The 26,206-nt window shown below is 46.4% G+C and overlaps 1 protein-coding gene across 2 annotated transcripts in view; it reads right to left on the bottom strand.

Moving 5' to 3' along the window:
- The window catches only part of DNAH17 (dynein axonemal heavy chain 17), a 14,992,541-nt gene that overhangs the window by 7,201,871 nt on the left and 7,764,464 nt on the right, over nucleotides 1–26,206 (bottom strand). The window lies entirely within an intron of this gene.

The following is a 26,206-nucleotide window of genomic DNA, read 5'->3' as shown; positions in this document are numbered from 1 at the left end:
TTTTACATTGCTTTGCGTGCTTTGCGACCAGCCTCTACTTTGCTGTGCAAAGAATATTCAAAGCTGTCATACCACAAAGGGACGTCACCAAAATTGACAAACCTCGCACATCATGTATATTTAAGCACTAGGAAACAGCTTGCAACTCCTTAACACCTGTTGCTTTTTTTTTTAGGAATTTAAGGTCAGGTGTACAAAATGCACAACTTGTGATGTATACATTGGAAAATTTAACTAATTGCAATTTAAGAATTATAAAATTATATGCATTAAACCATATATTTACCTAACAGCGAATTCCTACTGTTAGCAATTGCCTAATACGTGTTTCATTTTTGTGATTTAATTCGTAGCTGAAAAATGTGTCGCTGGAAATACAACTTGATAGTTATGTCTCACACTCTGCCCGAAAGGCTAATGAAAAACAGGAGGAGGATTCAAGAGCTCATTAACACTCTAGGGGTTACCAATAGGAGCGTTGACGAAATATGCAAAGGTTGGTATAACCTAGGATCTAAGAGTAAAGAGCGAATTGCCAATTGAAGGCTTAAAGCCGAAGCAACAGGTGGCACAAAGCAGCAAGCTATGTGCCACCACCAGCACCAATGGAGGAGCTGATAGTCAGTTTTTCAGCCAGAGGTCAAGACAGTAGTATCTTCCATCGACAAACCTCCTACAAAACAGAAAACACCAGGCCCTGTATTAAGTAACGGGAAATGTCTCTTTTGTATGGTCACCTCCAAAGCGTAAACTGATACTGGTTTTTCGACTCTGGGAGTGCACTGAAGCCTGCTTACGAGACCCCAGTGCCTGTGTCCTGACCCTAAACAGTGCATGTTTAATTGGTTTGTACCTAATTAGCATAAGCTAACGTACTTGTAAGTCCTAGTAAATGACACTCAGGGCCTGTAAGATACAGGGTCACCGCAGGGATTGCAGCCCTGGGTGTAACAAAGGTAAAACGTGGCTCCTAGTTTGCCACTGCCTGTCAGTTTCTAAACTACTAACTCGACTTTGCCATTTAAAGCAATGGTGAAGCCCAATCTTTCCATTTAATATATTTAAGTCTCCCCTAAGGCAGGCCTCAAAAGCTTTAAAGCAGGTTGTGGTATATTAAATAGTGGAACATATACTTTTAGATGTTCCAACAGTAAAAACCAGCAATTGCCATTTTTACTGCGTAAAATGGATAGCTCCATTGGCGAGTGCAGAGTTGCAAGCTGACATCATAGCTTTGCTTAATTGTGACTGGGACTACTACAGTTGTTACTGTAAGGATCAAACAACTTGTTGTATTACGCCTGACTTGATGCCCAAGTCAGGATTAATGTAGTCCTCGTGTTGCAGTGGGCAACTTTGATAAAGTTGCCACTTTGATGCCCTAAATCCCCAGTGCCTGCTCAGCATTGCACATGGGGTTCTACTTTTTCAGTTCAAAAGAATTTTATTAAGAAGCAAAAAGGTGTCTATAAAAAATTACATTACATTTGCCTCATATCAACATGTCCAGATAAGCATACTCTAAAACACACAAAACCAATAATTGGATGTCAATGTACGAGAAATAAATAGTACACATAAGATCTGAGCATCAGTAACTTATAGAAAAAATGTGGAACAATTAGGGGATCAAGGTGGTTTGAGAACTTCTTGTTGTGATGGTTGCATTTGAAAGAACTTTCTAGCACTCATATCAAGAAATTGTGTAACAGGTGACCATAAATCCAAACGCTTTGTTGCCAAATTTGCAGGGTAAACAAAAGCTGTATCTACTCTATGATTGTGGCAAACAGCGTACCACCATGCTCTATAGGAGATTTTTGTAGAATCCTTCCAATTGATAGTAATTTGTTGAAAAGCAACTGCAATTAACAGATCAATGATTTTTACATTACACATCACATTCTCCCAAACAGGAGAGAGACTACCCAAAAAGATATCAATAAAGGAAAAAGGAAATGTAGTGCCAAAAATGAGATTGATTTGAGTCCAAACTTGTTTCCAAAAATCACATACATGGGTACAAGAAAATAACATGTGGAATAAATCAGCATTTGGGGATGAGCATGTCCAACATACATCCGATACACTTGGAAAGCTTTTAGTTAAGACTTGCGGTGTTAATAAGAGCCTGTTATATATAAAAAAACAATGTTTGCGTGGTATTGGCAGCTCTAGAAGATTTACGTATGTTCTTCCAGAAAGGAGTTTGCCAAGAAGTTTGAAAATCATGTTCCCACGCCTCCTTTGTTTTAAATTTCTGCCTAATTATGTGAGCATCCTGCAAAAAGCTGTATATGACAGAAGCTTTAGGGGTAGTCTTTAACAGGTTGTGAAAGTGTGAAAGAGAGTCAGGATAGTTGGAAAGAGTGGGTGCATCGGATAATTGTGTATAGGCAGTCATCACAGCTTCCCTCAAGAGATTATATTTAGTGATGAATGAAGCAGGCAAATTGAATAGTTGACTAAGTAAAGGAAAAGATAAAAAGACGGGATGAGAAAATAGTTGGCAAACCCAAAGTAATCCTTTCTGTCTCCAGGTCCTCCAATAGAAAGTCCTATTATGAATAAGAAGACTTTTATTATGCCAGATGGTTGAGTTGAGGAAGGAATCCTTAGTGAGTTGTGCAAGGGGAGTCCGGAAATGGAGAAGTTTGGAGGTTAATTTGATGATGGGAGTAGAAATAGACTGCGGTTTACTCGAGAAGGAAAGGTATTCCTGAAAAGAGAAAGGAGATCTAAAAAGACGTTCAATTGAGGTCCATAAAGGACAGTCTTCCGTGGATTCGAGCAACCAGAGAGATGCCTGACGTAAAAGAAATGCTTGGTGATATTTTCGAAAATCCGGAAAATTAACTCCACCTTCATTCTTGGAACGAGTTAGCCGTTGCAGGGACATTCTAGACTTTTTATTGTTCCATAAGAAGGAGACCAATATAGAGTTAATCTTATTCAATGATTTGACAGGAATTGGAACTGGCATGTTGGATATGGTATATAAGACTATAGGTGACAACATCATCTTAATAGTATCTAAACTTCCCCACCAGGATAGGTAGAGGGGGTGCCATTTAGTAGTCAAATCTGAAAGTTTTTGAATGAATTTATTCAAACACAGTGCTACTGTGCCTGAAATAGTAGGTGCGATATACAGTCCAAGGTATTTAATGTGATCAGGGCTCCATGTGAAGTTGGAAGCACTAAAATCTGGCTTAAAAGTATATTTGGTCAAGGGTAGAATTTCGCACTTGTCGTTATTTAACTTATATCCAGAGATGAAGGAGTATGCTTGAACTTCAGCTAAAAAGGCAGGAATCAATTTGTTTGGAGTAGATACAAAAAGCAAAATATTATCAGCATAAGCTGCAAGTTTAATATGAAAATTAGATGTTTGGAAGCCGTGTAAATTTGGGTTGTGGCGTAATTTGGAAAGGAAAGGTTCTAAGGCAAGATTGAACAAAAAAGGAGATAAGGGGCAACCTTGGCGAACTCCTCTACCTAAATCAAAAAAGGAGGAAATCAAACCATTTGCGCATACTGCGGCACGAGGTTGGGAGTAAAGGAGAGAAACCAAAGAAAGAAATTTAGGACCAAAGCCAAACCAGTTAAGAGTGTAGAACAGATAAGTCCACTCAACTCTGTCAAACGCTTTTTCCGCGTCTAATGCTATTGCCGCCAGGGAGTGCGTTAGACGAGGAGATTTAGACAGAATATTGAAAAGAAGGCGAGTGTTATCCGTAATAAAACGTCCTTTAACTAAGCCAGACTGCTCCTTTCCCAACAAATTTGGGAAGTAAGAATCTAATCTGATAGCTAAGGCTTTTGAATTTTTTTTATAATCGATGTTAACTAGGGAAATGGGCCTATAATTTTTGCAAAATCGGGAATCTTTACCTTCCTTGGGGATAAGGCAAATATGTGCTTCAGAGAAGGATCCAGAGGATTTTTTGGAAGAGCTAAAAAACTCTGTTGAGAGGTGCAATTTAGGCAAAAGGATCTTGGAAAAGTGGAGATAGAATTCGACAGTAAAGCCATCCGGGCCAGGTGCCTTATCTTTTTTAAGGTGTTGAAGAGCAGATACCAATTCTTGCTGCGTAATGTCCAGCTCCAAAGGGGACAGATCCAGAGAAGCAGGGTCTGGCCTTGGTATATTAGAAAAAAAGTGTGAAAGGGAATCAGTGGTGGGTTGCGCTTCAGACGAATATAAAGATTCGTAAAAACGGGAGAATTCGTTTAAAATTTCTACATCTTTAAATTTTAAGTTTGAGTTAGGATCGTAGATCGAATCAATGTTCAATTTATTTTGCCTGATTTTTAAGTAATTAGCCAATATCTTCCCAGCTTTATTTTTGCCCCCATAAAACTTTGCACTGGATTTCAACATGTACAGGGAAGCATCTTCAGTCGACTTTTTGTTGAACTGCAGTTTAGCGTTTATGAGAGCTGTCAAGCAGTCTTTCGATTGGGATGTGTAATAAGAGTCTTCTAGCTTTTTGATATCCTGAAGAAGATTCTTAGTGTGCAAACGGGCACACCTTCGTTTCTTAGCAACAAAACTAATGATAAAATCCCTTGCCGAAGCCTTATACGCATCCCAAATGGTCGAGAACGGTAAGCAAGCAGTGTAATTTAATTAAAAGTAGTCATTAAAAATATCCGTGAAGGAAGCAGTAAACTCAGGTTTAAGAGGAGCACATTATTAAAACGCCATCGTCTAGGGGTAGAAGATTTGGGTAGAATGTCGATGCCAATCAAAACAGGGGCATGGTCGGAGAGTAAAATAGGGCCAATTTCTGCGTGCACAAGCGTTTGCGAGATGTTATGAGAGACAAAAATATAGTCAATCCTGGACTGGGTATGATGAGTGGGAGAGTAGAGAGTGTATTCTCTAGAAGTGGGATTGCATAAACGCCACGCGTCTAGAAGTTTGTGTTGACTGATGGTATGAACAAAAGATTTATGCTGTTTGTTAGGAACAAAAGGGAACTTGGAATTCCTGTCAACAAATGGGTCATAAACCGAGCTAATATAAAATTATCATCCATAGAGTGCGTAATTTGTTTGGCCAATGTGGACCAAAAGGAGGACTCACCCGAGGTAGGGGCGTAAACATTCAGGAGAGAAACTGGAACCCCTTTTAACAACATTTTAACAAGCACCCATCTACCATTTCCATCAGCTTCTTGCGACAGTAACGAGATTGGAAGTGACTTGCGGCAGAGTATCGTTACCCCATTACGTTTCCCATCACCTGGAGATGAAAAAACATCCCCCACCCACCCTCTTTTCAATTTTGATGACTCAGTGTCCGTTAGATGGGTTTCTTGTAAGAACACCAAGTCAGCATTCAATTTAGCTAAATGAGTGAGGACTCTCTGCCTTTTAATGGGAGAATTCAAACCCCTAACGTTCCATGAAATAAAGCTCAATAACATAAGTAATTGAAAAAGTAATAATCCAAAACTGTGAAATATACAACCAATTCGTTAATACAAAAATGTATATAAATTAATGAGAAAAAAGAGAACTGGAGAAAAGAAAGAAATTTAGGTAAGAGACAAGGATAATGCTCCAAAAGCATGGATATTGAGAAAAAGAGAGAAATCTGGAGAAAGTAAAAGAGATTATTGGTGAGGAAATGATGTTGAGACCAGATATTTAAGAGACTAGATATGAAAGGAAAGGGCAAAGGTAGGCAAGGAAAAAAATAAGATTCAATAAGAATACATAAGACACCAAAAGCGAGAATATGATGAGATTGAAGCACAAGGCAAAAAACGGAAGACAAAACAAAAGACATACCTACACTTAGGGAACAAGAAAGTGGGGGAAGGTGGAACAGGACGAGGCAGACGGGCCGTCCAATGAAGACCAGACCGGATCCACGAGAAAACACGCCATAACATAAACGCAACTGTGGAAGACAGGATACGAGAATGGTAAATAGAGAGACAATGAAAAATAAGAAACCAGTTAACCATTCCTAAGATAAGAGTGAATACGCAAACAGTTAATGTATAACAACAGAGCTCCTGCAATCAACAAGCGAGAAGTCAAAATAAATAGAAGACAACAGCCAAAACAAGAGATTTTAAACTAATCAAGTTCCATGTGAAGAGGATGGTCTCGAAGAATCCATCAAGTCAAACTTGTGTGCATTAATGAAACTTTGCAGGCGTACTGGATCGTCGTAGGAAGTGGTTTTGTTATTATAGGTGACTTTGAACAAACAAGGATGGTATAAACCATATCTAGCGCCCATAGATCGAAGGACCGGCCTCATGTCGAGAAAGGCCTTGCGTCTTGACGCAGTAGCTTTGGAGTCATCCTGCGCAAAAAATAGCGTTGCTCCAGACCAGGAAATCTTCTGACGAGCTTTGGCAGCACCTTGAACTTTTAACAGATCTGTATACTACAAAAAGTAGAGAATGACGCCCCTTGGTTTCTGTAGGGACGCAGATGCGGAGGCAACACGACCCAACCTATGAGCACGTTGTGAGTTCAGTATGTTATCCTCTGGTAGGTGGAGGACCTTTGGAAGAAAGGACTTGAAGAATGCGATAGGGTCCGCACCTTCGACCCCCTCTGCCAGATTATAAATGCGCAAGTTATTTCTCCTATTTCGGTTTTCAAGGTCCTCAACTTGTTTGTGTAGTATAGATACCTGAGATTGTAGGGAAGTAACGCACTTAGTAGTGTCCTGAAAAGAGGAGGCCTTCTGTTCCACTGTTGTAAGCCTAGCGTCTAATTGTGACCAACTGTCCGATAGAATTTGTAATTTGATATTAGTTTCCTCCATAAACGGCCTGAGGGCTCGTATCTCCTGCAACAGTAATTCCATAGGGACCGGAGAGTTCGGTTTGGGTGGTGAGGGGGGATCATTTTTAACCGCTTCACATTGACCTTGCCCGTAGCCGACTGCGTAGGCTCCATATCTGCGTTACACAAGTCAGTTCCAAGGAGACCCAGAGTATCCAAACGGGAGAGTTCCGAAAAAACTTTTGAATTTTTAATAAAGATACGTTTAGGTTTTGAAGTAGCAGAGGGGGTGCCTTTTGAACGTCCCATAAATCCGTAATGGTAGAAATACGAGGCCCAGAACCGACCCTTAGGAGTTATGGAACAGCCGTGAGGTGGCCTGGCATTTATCCAAAGTCCCTTGAGTCACCAGCACTGGGTTGATAGCATGAATGTGTGAGAGAACGCCTTGAGGCGCATAGTATGCGAGAAAAAGCTGCAAAGACACTTGTTGGTAAAGGAACAACTGCAGAAGGACTGAAAAGAGAGGAGAAAGGCAAAATGGCGGCTAGAGCCGCGTCACCTCAGCACCAAGAAAGGGCGAGGTCAAACTGGGCTGTTAAACCATCATTTGCTCTCGCCCGGGGGATAAATAACAGGACTGAAGCGCTGGGAGCCAAAAAATCAAGGGAAAAAGCACTCTCCTCAGAAATTAAATGTTCATTCCTGCCGCGGTGAAAAAACAAAATGGCGGCCGACATAGCGCGACCCAGCCGATGCGCTAAAACTGAGGAGAAAAAGAATATGAAAATTACCAGGAGAGCGTTCAAAATGCTGGCATCCCAGCGAGCGTCTATTCACCCACACACCATGCCGAAGGTCGTCTTGATTGAGGGAAATTGGCGTCGTTCATCCGCTCCGGTCCGGGAGCTTCACCGCGGCACCGCCATCTCCGCCGGGCTCCAAGCCACGCCCCCCACATGGGGTTCTACTTAAGACAGTTTTACTGCCCTCCTGATGGGACGTGCAAAAGACACCCAGGAAGGGAGACAATAGAGTCCTGCATGGGAGAGAGATGTTACCGCCCTGTGGTTTTGCTGCTAGGTCTTTTGTTAGGCCTTGATGGTTTGTTCCATGTTGTGCCCCTGGTACGTCCTGGTCTGTTCCATTAAGAATGTTTGCACTTAAATGGGAAGCAGTAAGGTCAGTTGCTGTGTTGATTCTATTTGACACAGCTGTGTCTGGAATTTTTCCTTTACAATAAAAGTTACTTTGGATTTATCATCTCCAGAGTTCTTCCTCACATACCAGGCTTTATAATGGCGACAACTGGTTATCGGACTCACTGATTCCTGGAGAAAACCTCAACAGGTTTGGACTCTGGATTTTATTTTCGTAGTCTGTTCTACCTCTAAGATATTGTTAATTTATTCCCAGTAAATGGTTCTCTTTTCCGTTGAGAGTACTTACTTTACATGATTTACTAGTACGATCCTACATGGAGGACTCTTACATTCCCATCTACATTGTGTGTTTCTTGGATTTGCACGGCCATTCTCGTAGGAGCAGTTTTTGCTCCACTGCGACTTTGATTTCCATGATATTTTTCACAAGGGCTTTAACTCTGTTAACATCTCATTTGAATTTATATTACATTATACTTGCCATTTTCCCCACAAAGGCTTTGATTTCTACAAAGAGAAGCTTGTCTTGTGTTCAATCCGCTCAAGCATGGACTTTAACTGGCAAGCGCACAATTTCTTGTAGCACAGGCACGACCTCCTGCTTCCTACGCAAGTTGCTAACATACTTGCACTTGTGCCAAAACTGGGCTGGCTTTGATCGGTCTCACGCTTTCTATGCAAGAGCCTTTCGAACAAGTTACTTACCTTCGGTAAGGCATTATCTGGTAGAGACACTATCTAGCCGCAGATTCCTTACCTTAGAATTATCCCTAGGTGTCAGACTGTATCCAGATATTTTTCATGAGCAGTACCCCTGCGCTAGTAGGTGGCATAGTTCAACTGCACCTGGCGTAGTCGTCCATGCCTGAAGTAGCGGGTGCGGTGCCTAAGTTGGCGTCACCCCAGCGTGCTGATGCTAGGTTCTTTTTACGACTTTCCATGCCAGGTGCACAGAGACACAAAGAACATTGACCACTGGTGTTGAAAACTAAGGCCCTGAAAAGGGAACAGCTCTGTCCCTAGAAATCCATTCACAGAGCAGGAAGGATGGGTGGGCAGGTAAGGGGTCTGCGGCTAGATAGTCTCTATCAGATAAGGCATCACTGAAGTTAAGTAACTTGTTCATGTGATAGAGACTTCTATCCATATATTCCTTACCTTAAAATAGATACCCAAGCAATGCTTCCCCAGTATGGGTCTTCAAAACTGTTTCACACTAGAAAGTCCCGCAGGAATGAACGAGCAAAGTGCCCATCCCAAAACACCCGATTGTTCAGGCAGTAATGCTTCATGAACACATGTAGAGAAGCCCAAGTTGCTGCCTGGCAGACATACAGTACCAGAACTCAAGTGCTAATGCAGTGGTTGCAGCCGTCACACGGGTGGAATGAGCACTCAAACCCTCAGGGAGTTGCTTCTTGACAAATGCTTAGCAGATATTAATGCAGAGCATGATCCATCAGGAGATGGTCCGTGTTTGCACAGCCTTGTCCTTCTTTGCTCTGCCATGTCCCACAAAGAGTTGGTCATCCATCCGGAGCTCTTTACTGGGGTCAAAGTAGAACAACAAAGCTCTTTTTGAGTCCAGTTGGTTGGTGAGGTTGCTTATCTTTTTTAAAGGGATATGGTGGAGCGTATAAGGTAGGCAGGGTGATAGACTGTCCTACATGGAAAGGAGGGGCAACTTTTGGCATAAAGAAAGCTCTATTGTGAGGAACCAGCTTCTGTTTGGACATCCAGTTAGGATTCCACTTTGTCTGGTGAAGGAGGGATGGGAGCAGCCTTTTAAACCTCCCAAGTAAGACATTGTAGACCATGTACCAGTCCTATAGTCACGTATGGCTGAGTATATTAAGAAGGCCAATAAAAACCTGGAAGCCAGTCAAGAACTGCAAAGGTTATGGCATGACCAAAAGGCAGTTCTGACTATTTAACAGCCAGGGCAGAAGGTATGGATATTTGAGCCTATGGCCCCAAGAGCACTCCAAGGCAATTGGAGTGCCCCCCTATTTAATTGTGGAGATGAAAGGTGAGTACACCTACTTGGTGGAACTAGGTACTCCAAGAAGCCCCTGTAGCGTGCTTCATGTGAACTTCCTGAACCCTTACTTTGACAGGACTGACATGAGCTGACTCATGGCCACTGATGGGGGACAGGAAGAAGAGTGACCCTCTCCCTGATCTCTTCTCATACAACCCAGCTGATGGTTCAATAGATGGAGTAGTCTTTCATGAAAGCCTCACTTACCAGCAACAAACTGATTTCAGACAAGTACTCAGTCAGGTACCAGAACTCTTTTCTCTGACACCCAGTCAGACTACCTGGTGTGCTCACGAGGTGGACACAGGTGACAGTTTGCCTGTTAAGAGTAAAACCTGACCATGTCAAAGATTGAATCAGGACAGAGGTCCAAAAGATAATAGAGTTGGGGGTAATTGAGCATTTAGACAGCCCTTGTGCTAGTCCAGTAGTCCTTGTACACAACTCATTCCTAGGGCGGAAAGAGAGAAATGAGGTTCTGTGTAGACTAAAGAGGCCTCAATGCAGTCACTAAGAACAATGTCCATCAAATCCCCAGGGCAGATGAACTCATTGATACTCTGGCTGCTGCAAAGTATCTCAGCACTTTTGACCTGACTGCAGGCTATTGGCAAAGGAGGCTCATAGATGTTGCCAAACCATAAACTGCTTTTTCAACTCCTGATGGGAGCTATCAGTTCACTGTGATGCCCTTTGGATTGACAAATGCACCTGCCACATTCCAGAGATTGGTGAATTAATTCTGGCAGACTTCAGTGCAGGATATCTAGACAATATTGCTTTTACAGAGCAAATTCCAAACCATTATGGATTGGGTTACTCCAACTACTCAGAATCAGGTCAGCGCTTATCTTGGCCTGACTGGGTATTACAGAAGATTTGTGAAGGGATATGGGTCCATTGTGAAACCCCTCAATGATCTTACCTCTAAGAAAATGCCTAAAAAAGGTAGATTGGACAGTTAGTTGTCAAGAGGCCTTTGAAGCCCTGAATAAGGCCATGTGCTCAGCTCTAATTCCAAGTCCTGACTACTCCAAACCATTCATTGTTCAGACAGATGCTTCTGAGTTAGGAATAGGAACAGTACTATCACAACTGAATGAAGAGGGACAGGATCAACCAGTAGCTTTTATAAGCAGAAGGTCGAACCTCCAGAAAGAAATGTTGGTCAGCTATAGAGGGGTAGGCCTTTGCTGTGATCTGGAGCCTGAAGTACTTAAGGCCATACCTGTTTAGCACTCACTTCATTGTTCAGACAGATCACAAACCCGTCTTATAGCTTACAAATGTGAAATCCAAAACTTTTGCAATGGTCCATTTCCCTACAGGGGATGGATTTCTCAGTGGAACACAGACCTCGGAGTAACCATGTCAATACAGATGGACTTTCCCGATGTTTTCATAATAAAGACTCTGGCCAGGGTTAGTCTTATCTTTCATTTGGGAGGGGGTAATGTAGGAAAGTAGGATCTTTCTGACAAGGTTGCCCCAACTTTTTGCCTGATGTTGGTGTGTTCAGACTGTGGTACACTGTGATCCTGCTAACTAGGACCCCAGTGCCCATGCTCTCTCCTCTAAATTGAATTGGTAAGTACTTTGTACATCCCACAGTTGGCATACTGGTGTACTCCTATAAGTCCCTAGTGGATGGTACTGAGGTACCCAGGGCATTGGTACACTAGGAGTCTCCCATGGGATGCAGCATGTTTTATGCCACCTATGGGAGCCTATGCAAACTGTGTCTACAGGGCTGCCATTGCAGCCTGTGTGAAATTGTGCATGTACCTCTCACCGCAGATATATGGTTTACCTTGTATCCCGGTCACTGCACTCGGACATTGAGTCACCCCTAAGGTAGGCTCTTCAGTCCAAGGGCAGGGTGCGTGGCCCTAAGTGTGAGGGTGCCCCTACACAAGCAGAGGCACCACTACAAACTCCGGACTCCATTTTCCGGGCTTTGTAGGTGGAGGGAAGCCATCTTAAGGTATGTAGTAGACACTGGTAAACACGAGATATCCAACTACATAATGGCATCACCTGAACCTAGTCATGTTGGATCTCAAAAATGTTGGAATTATGCCACTACACTGATTCCAGTATTAGTTGCCTGCTACTAAGTACTGGGGGCTCCTTAGAGCACCCCATATCTACCTGTATAGCCTTGCAGGGTATGCATGCAATCCAGTGCTGGCGCTGACCCCAGACAATGTACTGCCTTCCTGCTGCTGAGCTTAACTCAGGAAGGGGAAAGAAGAGCAAAGGATTTCCTGTAGAGGAGATACATTACCGCCTTTCCTTTCGAATTCAGTGTCTCTAGGCTAGGGTTGGGGTGCTTCTGAGCGCCAGAAACTGCTTTGAATGGCCTTTTTAGTGCACTTCTTGCATAAACTGGTTTACTCCAGTGCAGGATCCACATCGGCTCCTGCTCTCATGTGATACCACACAAAGGACAGGGGGGTGACCACTCCCCTGTCCACCACCTCCCCCAGGGTATTGCCCAAAACTCTACCAGGTAACTGCTTGATACTGCCATCTTGAGAGAAAGATAACCAGAGGGCTGTGGGAGCATCTGACTAGTCAGCCCAATAGAATATCGCCCCTGACCTCCCCCAATAGGTGGGTCACCTTAGAAGCTGTCCAGTCCAACCCCCTTCCTAGGTTACTTAAAGGCTCCCCTGAGGATGGGCTCCTAGATTAGCCTGGACCAAGATTAGTCTGCAAGATTCATCTGCAAGACCCTACCACAAGACTCTTCTTCTGCTGGACACTGGACTTTGCTGCTGGGCTGATCATGACCGTAGACAAGACTTTGTCCCAGTGGTTTGCCAAGTTCCTGCAACCTTAATGGCCGTGCATCCCTCAGGGTCACAAGGACTCTGTGTGTATCAGGGACAGCAAGAAGAAATCTCCCTTACAGGGGAGTGACTCCTTCTCTCTATCACAGGCACCTCAACAACTGTGACTGGCTTGTGTATCCTGCTGTCACACAGACTCTCCAAGACTCTTCAACACAGGTGTGGTTTTATGGCTCTCCAGAGGTCAGACCTATCTTCTGAGCAACTTGGAAGACTGCAATTCCTTTTTGGAGTAGCTAGAACTGAGCCTCTGTGCAGCACATCTATTTGCCACTTCCAAGGCTTGTCACCTTTGCAGTCCAAAGGTCTTTTAGCTCCAAGACGCCCCGGCCTCAAGCATCACACAGCTGCAAAAGTGACGTCCTCACTGCCTCTCCTGCAACTTGGGCCTCCATCTTCAGTGTGCTGCTTGGACCTCCCTGTGCCTGCTGCCAGACAGTCCCTCTGGATTCTTGCTGAATCTCCTGCTTGTTGAGACCCAGCCCTAACTTACCTGTGGTGGGTGAGTTCCAAGGACCATGCTGGTTCCCTAATTTCTGCAGGGAATCCTAGCAAGTTACCTTGGGAGGATCCATAATTCCCATGGCCTATAGGTCCTTGGGTGGTAGTTTTGGTAGGCTCCCTTTTCGCATTCCATTTGTTTAGTATATGGTATAGCCCTCCTATCGGGCCCATGTGTTCTATGTGCTTACTTACCTGTTGATGATGGTATATCTGCTGTGAATTCATATCTCCGGGTAGGAGATATACCAACTTAGTTAGTGTTTAGTTTTGTAATAAATAATACTTGTTTTTCTAACAATGTTTTGTTTTTTTCCTGTGTGTACATCATTGCCTGACTTATGTGGTAAATGCACCCGCTTTACACCCGCCTGTATAAGCCTTAGTTGCTCTCCACAGTTACCCCTTGGGAGCTTTGGTTATTGGGGACCACTTCTACTATCACTATGGGTTGCCTGGCATCAGTGCAGGGTGCATCGCCAATAAGTGTTTACCATATACTGAACCAGTCTCCTACAACCCAAGGTCCAGATGATTGGGTGTCTACTACAACTAAGCCTGGGCGGGGAACTCCGCTCCGTTTGCGGGGTTTGCAGAGGTTTCTACACTCCATGGAGCTTTGCAGAGTGGAGTTTTTTCCTCGCTCGTCAACGTTAACTTGGCAAGTGCGAGCAAGGAAAATCCACCGACAGACCACCTCCCAGCGAGATTTGTCAATTCAGGCAGTCGCGGATGGTCGCAACCGCTTACGTTGAGAAACCTTCAGATCGCGTTGAGGAAGCTGCCCCTTGAGTAGAAAATCTACTCGAGCAGCAGTAAGAAGCAGCACCTTCTTGCACTGTGCATGGTGCTGTTCACTGTGAGTTTCCAGCGCGGGACAAACACCCGGTGCTAAAAATCTGCATGAACGGCGTGATCTATTGCACTCTGCCGCTTGCGGAACGCCGTGTAGCATTGCACAGTTTTTCTGTCATTTTCTGCCGAACTCCGCAAACTCCACCCAGGCCTACCAACAACACAGACCCAAGTCAGAGCATTCCTTGGCTTGACTGGGTACTACAGGAGGTTTGTGAAGGGATATGGTACTATTGTGGCACCCCTCACAGAATTGTCCAATGTAGGAAAGTAGAATCTGCTTTTATGATTAGCCCCACTTTTTGCTTGATGTAATGCTGTATCTGAAAGAAACACGTTAGTTAGATTCCTCACCTTAGAATATCCCCAGGCGTCAGACTGGATCCGGAAAGATTTTTCGTTAGCAATACCCCTTGTGCGTCGCTAGGTGTCGTCTGCGGCTCCGCGTCCGTCGTCGGCGTCGTGCGCCGGAATGACGTCGTCGGAGTACTTAGACGCCACCCTCGCGCGCTGACGTCAGTTCTTATACATAGCTTTCCGCGCCAGGAACGCAGAGCCATGCAAGAGACCGACACTGGTAGCAAAAAATCTAGGGCCCTGAACAGGATGGCCTTAACAAGCAAGGGTATTGCTGACGAAAAATCTTTCCGGATCCAGCCTGACGCCTGGGGATATTCTAAGGTGAGGAATCTAACTAACTAATGTTTCTTACAGATACATCGTTACCGAAGGTAAGTAACTTGTTCTTCTGACCAGTCTTACTGGGATCCTGCTAATCAGGACCCCAGTCCCTGTGCTTTCTCCCCTAAATTGGTATGGTAAGTACTTATGTACATCCCAGATTCGACACAGCTTTACGCTTATTAGTCCCTAGTATATGGTGAGCTGAAGCATGCATTATTCCACCCATAGGAGACCACTAAATTTGTAACCATTGCAGCCTGTGTAAGCTGGTGCTAGCACCACTTACGAAAGATATAGGTTTACCTATATCTAGGGTCACTGTACTTAAAACCTATAAGTCACCCCTAAGGCAGACCTTTCAATCCTGAAGGTAGAGTGCTCAGGTTCTAAATGTGAGGGTGCCTCTGCATGAGCAGGACACCCCTACAGCCTACAGAGGCAATTTTCCCGGGTTGTAAGAGAGACAGCCATATAAGATATAGAGGGGCACCGCGTCATTACATGATGACCATCTCGAAACTGGCTGTAACGTACCCTATCATGTTTGGTATCAAACGTGTTGAAATCATACCCCCACACCGTAAATGGTGTGGGGGTATGATCCATGCACTGTAAAGCTCCCCAGGGAGGCGCTCAGTGCTCCCGGTGCCAGTCTTCTAGACCCAGACAGCACAACATGGCTGCTGCCGACCAGAGACGCGATTCTGCCCTCCTGCTCATGAGCCAAGCTCGAGCAGGGAAAGGCAGAACAAAAGGTATCCTGTCACAGGGAGGTGTAACCACCTCCCAGACAAGGTTTATTGTATTGGGGCTGGGTGGGAGCGCTTGCTAGCAACACTCAGTCTGCTTGAAGGGCACAATTGGTGCCCTCCTTCCATAGTCCAGTTCAAACCAGCTCAGGGAGCCATTGGCTCTCGCTCTGGTGCAAAACTGGACAAAGGACATGGGAGTATCCTCCCCACTGTCCAACCCATCCCCTTGGAGGGAACCCTGAATCCTCCCAACCCATTCCTCAGGGTACTTAAGGACTTAACTGAGGGTGGGTCCTTAGATTGTCATGGGACAAAATTGTTTTCAGACACCACTTCGTCAACCGTCTGGGCACTCTGGACTTCGCTCTGGGCATCAAGGCTGCAACTGAGAAGACTCCTGGTGCTCCTGATCCCATCACCCTGCTTGTCTGCTGCAACATCCGTGCCTGTGCACCATAAAGGAACCTTCCAAGGCCTGGTGGCATCCAAGACACCTGAAGGAATCTCCCTTGAAGTGAAGGAGTCACTTTCCTGCATCTGCACACACCGCAACTAAGCTGACCGGTCTGCTGATCCTGTCCTCCCACAGACTTCAAAGGCTCAGCAACACAGGTGGTGGTTCTTCGCATCCCTTGAGGCCTGCCCTGCCCTCTCACCAAGTTTTTAGGCCTGTATACCTCGTCGGAGCCGCAGGAACCAAACCCCTGTGCACTGTGTCGATTTGCAGTTGCAAAGGCTTGTTGGCTTCTTTTCACCAAGATCTTCAGGCTCCAAGTAGCCCCAACCTCAAGCATCTCCAGTGACCAAGATCTTCATCCTCACCGCATCACTTTGACCGTTGGCCTGCATCAATGTTCAGCTGCTCGAGGTCCTCTTGTGACTCCAGTGCCTCTGGCCTGTGGGTCCTGTTTAGGGTCATCTGCTTTGGGCTCCCCTGATTGCTTGGGCCTGCCCTGACTCTCCTGCTTGCGGTGAGTCACCTGGACCTTGCTGTTTCGACACTGCACCTTCTTCGCTTTCCATATTTGCAGTTGGGGCAGCTTGTGAACAGCTCCTGTTTCGACACTGCACCTTCTTCGCTTTCCATGTTTGCAGGTGGGACAGCTTGTGAACAGCTCCTGGTCCTCCACAGTTTTGCCTGGTCCTCTAAGCTGCAGCTCTAAGGTCACTGTTGTCTCTCCTCCAGCACTCCACGTCGGTGGGCATTCGTCTTCCATGCTTCCTGGTCACTCCTGAGTGGCATAGACTCTGTCCCCTCTGCTTGCAGGTACTTCTCAACTAGAATCCACCTTTGGGTTCCACTGAACACTTTCAACTTCCCCCAGCAGCGCGATCTTCCTGAAGTCCTCCATTGGGTTCGATTGCAGTTTCCAACGCCCCTTCACACCTATGCACCCGACTTCCCTGGTGTAGGTATCCTGATTCCTAGGGTATTCATGGGTGGTATGGCTCTCCAACCTTCTGTGTTCCTCAGGGTGTCTTCAGGGTCCACTGGGAAGGTCCTTCTTTATAATTACAACTGCGACTTACCCATTGACTTGCATTGATCCCGCGGTCGTCTTCCCACTCTGCACACGGCCTCCGTGGGGCTTCTGGTTACTTACCTCGGGTGGTTCCTTGGGTCCCTGGCACTTCTACGTCTTCTGGGTATAGTCTTGACTTGAGTCGTGGTTTGAATACCACTATTTTAATATATGGTTTGGTCTCCCCCTGGTGACCATTGTGTATTACGTGCTACTTACCTGTTTCTATTGAAAAGTATTGTGTGCATTGTGTGTATCTCCGGCTGGGAGATACCTGTATGTGTTAGTGAGTGTCTTATAATCAATACATATTTTTATAAATACACTGTGTGGTTCGTTTTCACTTAGTCTATACCTATAAGATGACATTCTGGAAAAATAAGCTGCTTTACACTCCTTCTGGACTAAGCCTGAAGCCTGCTCTCCGCAGCTACCACTTAAAGAGCTTTCTAAGGTTGTCTAAGACCACTAAAATCACCATAAGGGTTGCCTGGATTGGTGCAAGGTGCCCACTTACATAAGTGTACACCATATACCAAGCCAGCTTCTCACAGTCCATAACAGCTCCGATGAAAGGGAACATCTGAGAAGGAGTGTGGTGTGACTTCGGCACCCTTGTAGTGAACCCCAGCGGTCTGCCTTAATCTGGAGGTAGGAGACAACAGCCTGGGGTGAGGCTGCCTTCAACAGTTAGTAGGTGAGGCAGGGGAATATTGAAACCATTAACCTGCGCAGATGAGCTGGTAAGGCCAAAGGGTAGCAAGTGAACTAAAAGTGCATATAGCCTACATTGAACTGCAGGAAATGCCTGTGGGCAGGCAGGATGGGGATGTGAAAATACGCATCCTGCAAGTCCAACATTACCAGCCAGCTCTTGTCTTGCCCTAGGGCAGACAAGATCTGAGCCAAAGAAAGCATCTTGAATTTCTCTTTTTTGAGGAAGAAATTGCCAGTTTGGAAGTCTAGAATAAGACGGAGACCCTTGTTCCACTAGGGTGTCAGAAAGTAGCGGGAATAACAACCACTGCCTACTTCTGATTTTGGAATCCTTTCGACACCCCACTTGGCCAGGAGAGCAGTAACTTCCTCTCAGAGCAAGATCAGATGATCCTCGGCCAGCCATTCTTGAGACGGCGGTGAAGGAGGGGTTTGGAAAGGAAGTGTCCTGCCAGACCCTTTTGTCCGATGATATGGATTGCCAGTGGAGGATATGAATTGTCATTCTCACTCCAACTGGGCACCCGTGGTCTAGCAGAACCAAACTAGGAGGACTTAGCAGCAGGAGGGCTGGTGGCAGACAACTTCTGGCTACCATTCCCATTGGGTTGGAATGCACTGCATCCACGTCCTCGCACAACTTGAGAAGCCTGTGCAGGACAGTGGCCAAGATATGGTTGGCACAGTTGCAAGCCTCTTCCCCTTCCACTAATCTTTGTTCCTTGGCTGTAATTTAATTTAATTGTATTTTATTTTATTTCAATTAATTCACATTCATTACAGTCTCTTTTGGCTTCAGTGAACACCTTACACCACCTAGGGCAATCTCTCATGTGGTGATTACATCCCTCCCTGTTTCCTTGTCTGTCCCTACACAACGAGTGTACATCTCAATAAAGTTTCCTGGAACGCATCCTCCCAAGATGGCCGCCCAAGCGTTAGCCCTCTAGCTTCTGGTACAAATACGAGCAATCCTGAAGTCTTCCCCACGGGTCCCGGAGCAAGGGTAGGACGCAGGCAAGTTGCCTCAAGAAGCCTATCACCGGAGCAACAACGTGCTCTGGCCAGCCCCATCAGCCACAGCCGCTCGTACTAGGGGTCTACTGATCGCCCCAGTACACGTCTACTAGGCCTTCCTACCTCCCTGGTAATTTATGTTACTATACTGAATACTAGGTGGTAGTGAACTTCTTTACACATTACCGGTCCTGACGAAGTGCCAATTGACCCGTTCGGGGCAAACCAGGCACGAAACATGTTGACCATTCACACATAACTTGACGCTTGAGGAACATTATTTTCCACACAGGGGTACACCCACCATTTTTAATTAGGCGGGTGCTACCTAGCTTATTAAAATTTAACCCAATAGGACTGTTCGTTACCTATTTTAACTATCTCACTCCCTTGTGCAGAACCCAGTCCCCACACGTGCATGCACCTTACGGCTTCTTCTTCAAAAGATCCCCGCCAAAGAGCCCCGGTTTCGGGAGCCCGTCAGGCATTGCAGCACCGGCCTGATGAGGGGCAACAGCCCAATGATGAAGCATGACACCTCTCTGGGTGTGTGAGGGCATCACGAAGAAAGACCTGTTTTCCCCACGTCCCCTTACAGGAACTGCACACTCTGTTGTAATTCTTAACCTTACCCCGGTGCCTGTGTGCAGGACCTCCTAACTAGGGGTGGGCGGAATTTGCGGAATTAACCTTCGCAAATTATCGCGAGAATGTTTAAAATTATCGCAAACAAGCAGAAATATCGCAAAGATGCGGAAGTTTTTTTCCGGCATGTTCGCGAGATTTTCTGCATGGTTGCGGGTCGCCAACTTACCCATGTGGTTGCTTGCGGGCGCGGCCATCTTGTTTTGAGTTGTTCTCGCGGTGCATGATCGCGAGAAGAAAGACGTGATCGCGCGACGCATGACGTCACTGCGGGCGCGAACTGTCGCGAGACAGCGCAAATGGCTAAAAACAATACAACATCTCATGGAGAACGCGACCGGATCAAGAAAACTTGTCGGCGAACGCAGGGATTCAGGTAAGGCGATCGCGCGCGCGCGAGAATGTATCATTTTACAGCGCGAGCAAGAAACAAATTATCGCCAAGCTGCGGAAACCGGAATTTTTGACATTTTCGCGCTCTCCGCGGAACGCAAAAATGTCAAATTATCGCAATTTCCGCGAACGGAACGAAATTTTTGCCCAGGCCTACTCCTAACCCGGCTCTCTGTCCCTCCTTCTTGATTTAACATTAGCACAGCGGCTCAGCCGTGGGACGTACCCCCTGCCCTCCACCCACAGAGATACATTCTCTAAACTTCCCGCCCACACATCTCCACCACGAGAGAGAACAACCAGGCTCTCTCGTTCGAGGAGGACTACGTTACAGAAATCCTGAATGGCCCCTCCCTACTAGACCAGGATGGAGGAGCCTCTACCAGTGGCTCTTCCAGCGATTGGACAACCATCACTAATATGAAACGCCAACTGATGAAGATAATCATGCACAGGGCAATCATGACAGAATACCTACGTGCCAACATAGCACCTAACGGTTTGATTGTCAGCAACACCCCCAGAATCCTCCTGGATGACAAACAGTTCGAGGAGGAATGGTCCCTGGTAGCATGGAAATGCACCAGGGACCTTTTGGTCCTTATAATCAAAACTGCCAAAAGCCTGGCTGATGAACTAATCCTAAGAATTTCTATCGCAGAGGGCAATTTAAAAAGCACGATAGCCAACGCTGCATTTAAAGCCAAATCGGCTGAAATAACCAAGGAAATTAACAAAAACAAGGACTATCTGATGAGAAACAAAATCAGCAAACTTCAGAAAGATATCACTCGTTTCAGCAAAGAAAAAATATACCCCTACCTGAAGGATGACTACAAACCCTCAGGAGATGACTACTCTTCAGATGACAGCACCAGCTCACGTCAGAGGACTTACTCTTCTGGAAGTAACTCCAGTACAGAAAACCAAGGCAACTACCAACACAACCAAAAACACAGAACACCACAGAACCCCATGTACGGCTATGGCCCACCCCCTTACCAAGAACCCACTCCATTCCAAGGCCCACCGATGTGGCACTACCAGCCCTACCTAAACAGACAACCATCACTTTTCGCCCCCTTTCAATCACAACGCTTTTTTAGGCAGAGGCTGGGGCATAGGGCACGGCAGAAGAAGAAGAGGCACCCAGAATCAACCAAAACAGGTACAATGGCAAGATCAGACACAGCAGAACCCACTTCTCATGGAATTGAGGAGCCACCAGGACAAAAGAAATTGATTGTGAACCTCTCTGACCGTCCTCTCTCAGCCACAGAGACCAACATCCTCAAGAAAGGTTTGGGGTTTGTATCTACCCCCAAAGAGGATCACTTCCGCACAAACTGTGAAATTCAAAATCTATTCAGGAAGATACGCCTGAAGGCATACTTCGGAGAACTATCAGATTCTTCAACCAGAGACACAGGTTTGCGAAAACCCTCAACCTTCACTCCCACCGCCAACATGGTGCCACCAGAAGTTCTTACCTTCGAGCGAGCAGTTCTCAAAGAAATAACAGAGAAACGCCACAATGCCAGATTCTCTAATACCACTACTGCTGAGGCTTCAGCCATTAAAACTCTATCCAATGACACCAGCATGACAATAAAGGAAGCAGACAAAGGGGGCGCAATAGTCATCATGGCCACCACAGACTACTGGACGGAATGTCTACGCCAACTAGAGAACAACCACTACTACACGCCCCTCACCCAAGACCTCACCCCACGCCTCCAGACCAGAATACAATCCATGGTCACTGCGGCCCTCAACCAAGGGTGGGTCACCAAAAATGAGGCAGAATTCCTGGCCAATCCTAACCCCAGGCTACCCTACTTTTACATCCTGCCCAAAATACACAAGGGGATCCAACCACCCCCAGGGAGACCAATAGTCTCAGGCATTGGGTCCATCCTGGAACTGCTTTCCAAGTTCTCAGACCACTTTTTGAAACCCCTGGTTCGAAAAACGCCCACCTTCCTCCAAGATACCAGGGATGTCCTTAGACTCATTGAGACCACCAATGAAGAGGGCCCCCTACCAGATGTACTACTTACACTGGATGTGGAGGCCCTCTATACTAACATTCCACAACTGAACACACTGGAGGTGGTAGAGGAAACACTACACGGCACCATCTGGACTTCAACCACCCTATCAGCTTTGTCATGGAATGTGCCCACATTGCACTCACTGAAAACTTTTTTCAGTTCGAGGAACAACTGTTCCATCAAACACAGGGCACGTCCATGGGCAGTACCTTCGCCCCAAGTCTGGCATGTCTCTACATGTCGGACTTTGAGGCGAGGTATGTGCTCACGGATTCCAATCCCTTCACAAATAACGTTCTCCTTTGAAAACGTTATATCGATGATATTATGATTTTTTGGAGGGGCGATACTAACACAATCCCCGGATTCCTCCAGTGGATTAACGCCCTCAATCCGTACCTGAATTTAATAGCCAATTTCTCTGAACAAGAACTCTCCTTCCTGGATCTCATGATCATCAAAAAATCAAACAGGTTGGAAACCATTACATACAAATAACCCACTGACAGCCACTCCCCCCTCCTGTACCAAAGCTTCCACCCGAAAGCTTTGAGGGAAAATCTTCCATACGGACAGTTCTTACGCATCCGTAGGAACTGTAGCAACATTGATGACTTCAAAAATAAGCATGTGAACTTAGCACACATTTGGTTAGGAGACAATACCCACAACAAATCGTTAGCAATGCCCAAAAACGAGCATGCAATACTAACAGATCAAATCTCCTTGAGACACATACAAAACCCAGTAGTGATATAATCACCTGTGTCACCACCTACACCCCTGATTCGAACTTGTTAAAAAGAAACGTAAACAAACACTGGAGAATTTTTGGCACAGGGGATCTTGCCTTAGACAAACCACGGTTCGCCTTCAAGAGGACAGCCAACATCCAGGACCTACTGGTAAACACAAGACCAAAAAAACTATTGTCTAAGGCCCCTAACACCCTCTGGAACCTACCCCCAGTGACAGGCCATTACCCGTGTGGACAATGTGTAGTCTACCCTTTCACTCAAGCCACAGAAAACATCCCACTCACTAACTCCTGGACATGGACACATACTAAGCATACCAATTGCAGTACACGTAATTGTATCTATCTCATTACGTGCCCCTGTCCTCTCCAATACATAGGGATGGCCACTTCAGCAGTAAAAACAAGAATCACCGAACACAGGAGCAACTTTCGTTGCAAAAAAACAAACATTAAAATGTGTGCCCATTTTGTGGAACATAATCACTGAGCCAATGACATACAATGGACAATTCTTGAAGCTTTCACTACCAACACCAAGGAGGCTCTATTTTGAAAAGAACAATGTTGGGTCTTCAAATTGGGAGGGCACATAAGGGGTCTAAATGACGATATCCCCTGGGCGGAACTCAATCACTAGATACCTGTGCGCCCCTCCTAGAACCTTTTTACCTCTTTAGTTCTGTATCCCAAGCGGGTTTAACCAACAACCCTAGAGAACTTGTGCCCCCCACAGAGTCATTGTACAAGATTCCACTCTGTGTCTCTAGCACGCCACAATCTAAGGTTGGAGGACCTACAACTGTACTGGTCGTCCTCCTACCACTCACTCGCAAGCTACCCGCAATCCAACCTCAGCGAGGCAACTCTAACTATGAGTTACATCAGCACCCCACACTTTCCCCCTCCTCTCCAGTCTCCCGCCCTAGTATTCATTTAGCTCAATTCATTTAATTCCAATGGTACACTGCTTCAGCTAAACCTTTACACCACCTAGAACACATTTTCCCGTGTTCCTTGGCTGTAATTTAATTTTATTTCATTTCAATTAATTCACATTCATTACAGTCCCTTTTGGCTTCAGTGAACACCTTACACCACCTAGGGCAATCTCTCCCATGGTGATTACATCCCTCCCTTTTTCCTTGTCTGTCCCTACACAACGAGTGTACATCTCAATAAAGTTGCCTGGAACGCATCCTCCCAAGATGGCCGCCCAAGTATTAGTACTCTAGCTTCTGGTACAAATACGAGCAATCCTGAAGTGTTCCCCACGTGTCCCGGCGCAAGGGTAGGACGCAGGCAAGTTGCCTCTAGAAGCCTATCACCGGAGCAACAACGTGCTCTGGCCAGCTCCGTCAGCCACAGACGCTTGTACTAGGGGTCTACTGATCGCGCCAGTACACATCTACTAGGCCTTCCTACCTCCCTGGTAATTTATGTTACTATACTGAATACCAGGTGGTAGTGCACTTCTTTACACATTACCGGTCCTGACGAAGTGCCAATTGACCCGTTAGGGGCAAACCAGGCACGAAACATGTTGAGCATTCACACATAACTTGACCCTTGAGGAACATTATTTTCCACACAGGGGTACACAAACCATTTTTAGGTCTCGCATAGCAGCGCACATGCGCTGCATAGGCAAAAAGACCTTTAGCAATCGCGTGCACGTGTGGCGATTGCCTTGCGGGAGCGAGCTTGACACCACATGTTTGTAATTAACTTACAAACACATGGTGCCTCTGGCTCGCTCCCGCAAAGGAAATGCTTTGTGTGCTCTCCCACTCCCCCCACCCCTCCGACTTTTAGCGCAAGGCGTGTCAGCTTGTGTCTTAAGGAATTGGGCTGCTGTGATTTTCACGTGTTTCGTGTATCTGCACTGCCGAACTTTATTAACTAGCGCAGTGTGTGTGTGGGGGGGGCTGTGTTTGTGCCACGTGCATTTGTGTTGTTACTGTGAGCATTGTGTGACTGACCATAGCTCTCTTATGCACACTTGGCAAATCTTTTGGGATTGCAACAATTTAAAACGCGCTCTTATAAAGGCTGCGAAAGTGCATGGAGACGCCTGGGGGTGGATAGTGGCTCTACCCTCAATAGATAGCAGGGAATTGGACGGGAAAGCTGCATGATTTTTCTGCAAAAATACTTAATAGTAGTGAAAACATTCCACCGTTGCTGATATAAAACTACCTTGTCATACTAGTAAAACACATCTGCCCGTAAACTGAAAGTGCACCAACTTTTAACCAGTGCCGTTGCCACACAGGTGAACCCGCGTGTTACAAATCTGTCACATCCCCGACGAACCCTAGGAGACATTCCCTTTTAATCCGGCCTGAAACCTGAGAGGAATCCGTTCCGAGTTGAGCATTCGCGGGAATTGCCGTCTGCCCTTCTCGAGGCTCACACCGGTGCCCCACGGACCGGTACAATGCCTGGCTGTGCAGAGGGGGAGAAACTTGGCCTCCCCAAGCCTTAAAATAACAAGCATTGGCATAGCCAACAGGTCTCACCTTTGGAACCTTATAAGTGTTTAACCATGCAACAGTTGCATAACTAAATACTTATAAGGTCCCAAAAGCGAGACCTATTGGCTATGCAAAGCGGCCATGCGGCCGCGAAACTGAAAGTAATCGCGGTAAAGCGCGGCGCGCGCGCCCGAGCACATGCACTGTAGCTCTAGGCAGGCCTGGTAGCACTTTTTGGAGCCCTCTCAATAAGTCTCGCCAGACCAGCGCATGTGCTGGGTCAGGCGAGACATAAAAACAGATGTCTTGCTGGTAAGTGGGACTCTCATTTCCCCTTTAGCTGTTTTCAGGAAGAAAAAAAGTGTGGCCTGAATGTGCCTCTTCTTTGTCTTTGTGCACATGTCGCTGGGCTGCGCTCAGGATTTGCACAGGGCTGTTTCCTCTCAGAGCCGACAGAAGAGGACCTGGGGAGGCAGCAGGCCTCGTGCACAGGGGGGTCCCCGGTGCACAAGGAGGCTCTGTGTGCACGCGCCGCGCATGCTGTGGAGGTCTGTGGTGTTATAGGGCCGGCAGCAGGGGTCTTGCAGATGCAACTGGGCCCTTTCCACAGGCCCACGAGGGTCTGTGGCGGCGTAAAGGCCGGTGCACAGAGGTCCCCAGCTTTAATGGAGTGTCTGTACGCACGCGCACCCCACTCTGGAGGCCTTTGGGGTTACCGAGTCTGCTGCAGAGGGGGCCTGGGGAGGCGACAGGGCCACTGCATAGAGGTCCTAGCCTTCGGTGGAGACTCAGCAGGAGGTCTTTGACGTTGCAACGCGGAATAGGTCCCGGGGGGAGGGGACGGGGACGCCGACCAGTGTCCCCCTCCTCGTGCTGGCCGGAAGTGACGCGCAAGCACGTCTGGGTAAGCCAGGTTCAAGTCTCGGGGTCGGCTCAACATACGGGATCAATGCCCGCACCCCCCCCCCCGCCTCGATTGGGAGTCGCGGGCGGTGTACCCCCCTCGTCGGGCC

The sequence above is a fragment of the Triturus cristatus genome, chromosome 7 (assembly GCF_964204655.1).
Source record: "Triturus cristatus chromosome 7, aTriCri1.1, whole genome shotgun sequence".
Classification (NCBI taxonomy): domain Eukaryota; kingdom Metazoa; phylum Chordata; class Amphibia; order Caudata; family Salamandridae; genus Triturus; species Triturus cristatus.
The sequence above is the reverse complement of the archived record's forward strand: the minus strand, read 5'-3'. Positions and strand labels throughout refer to the sequence as shown.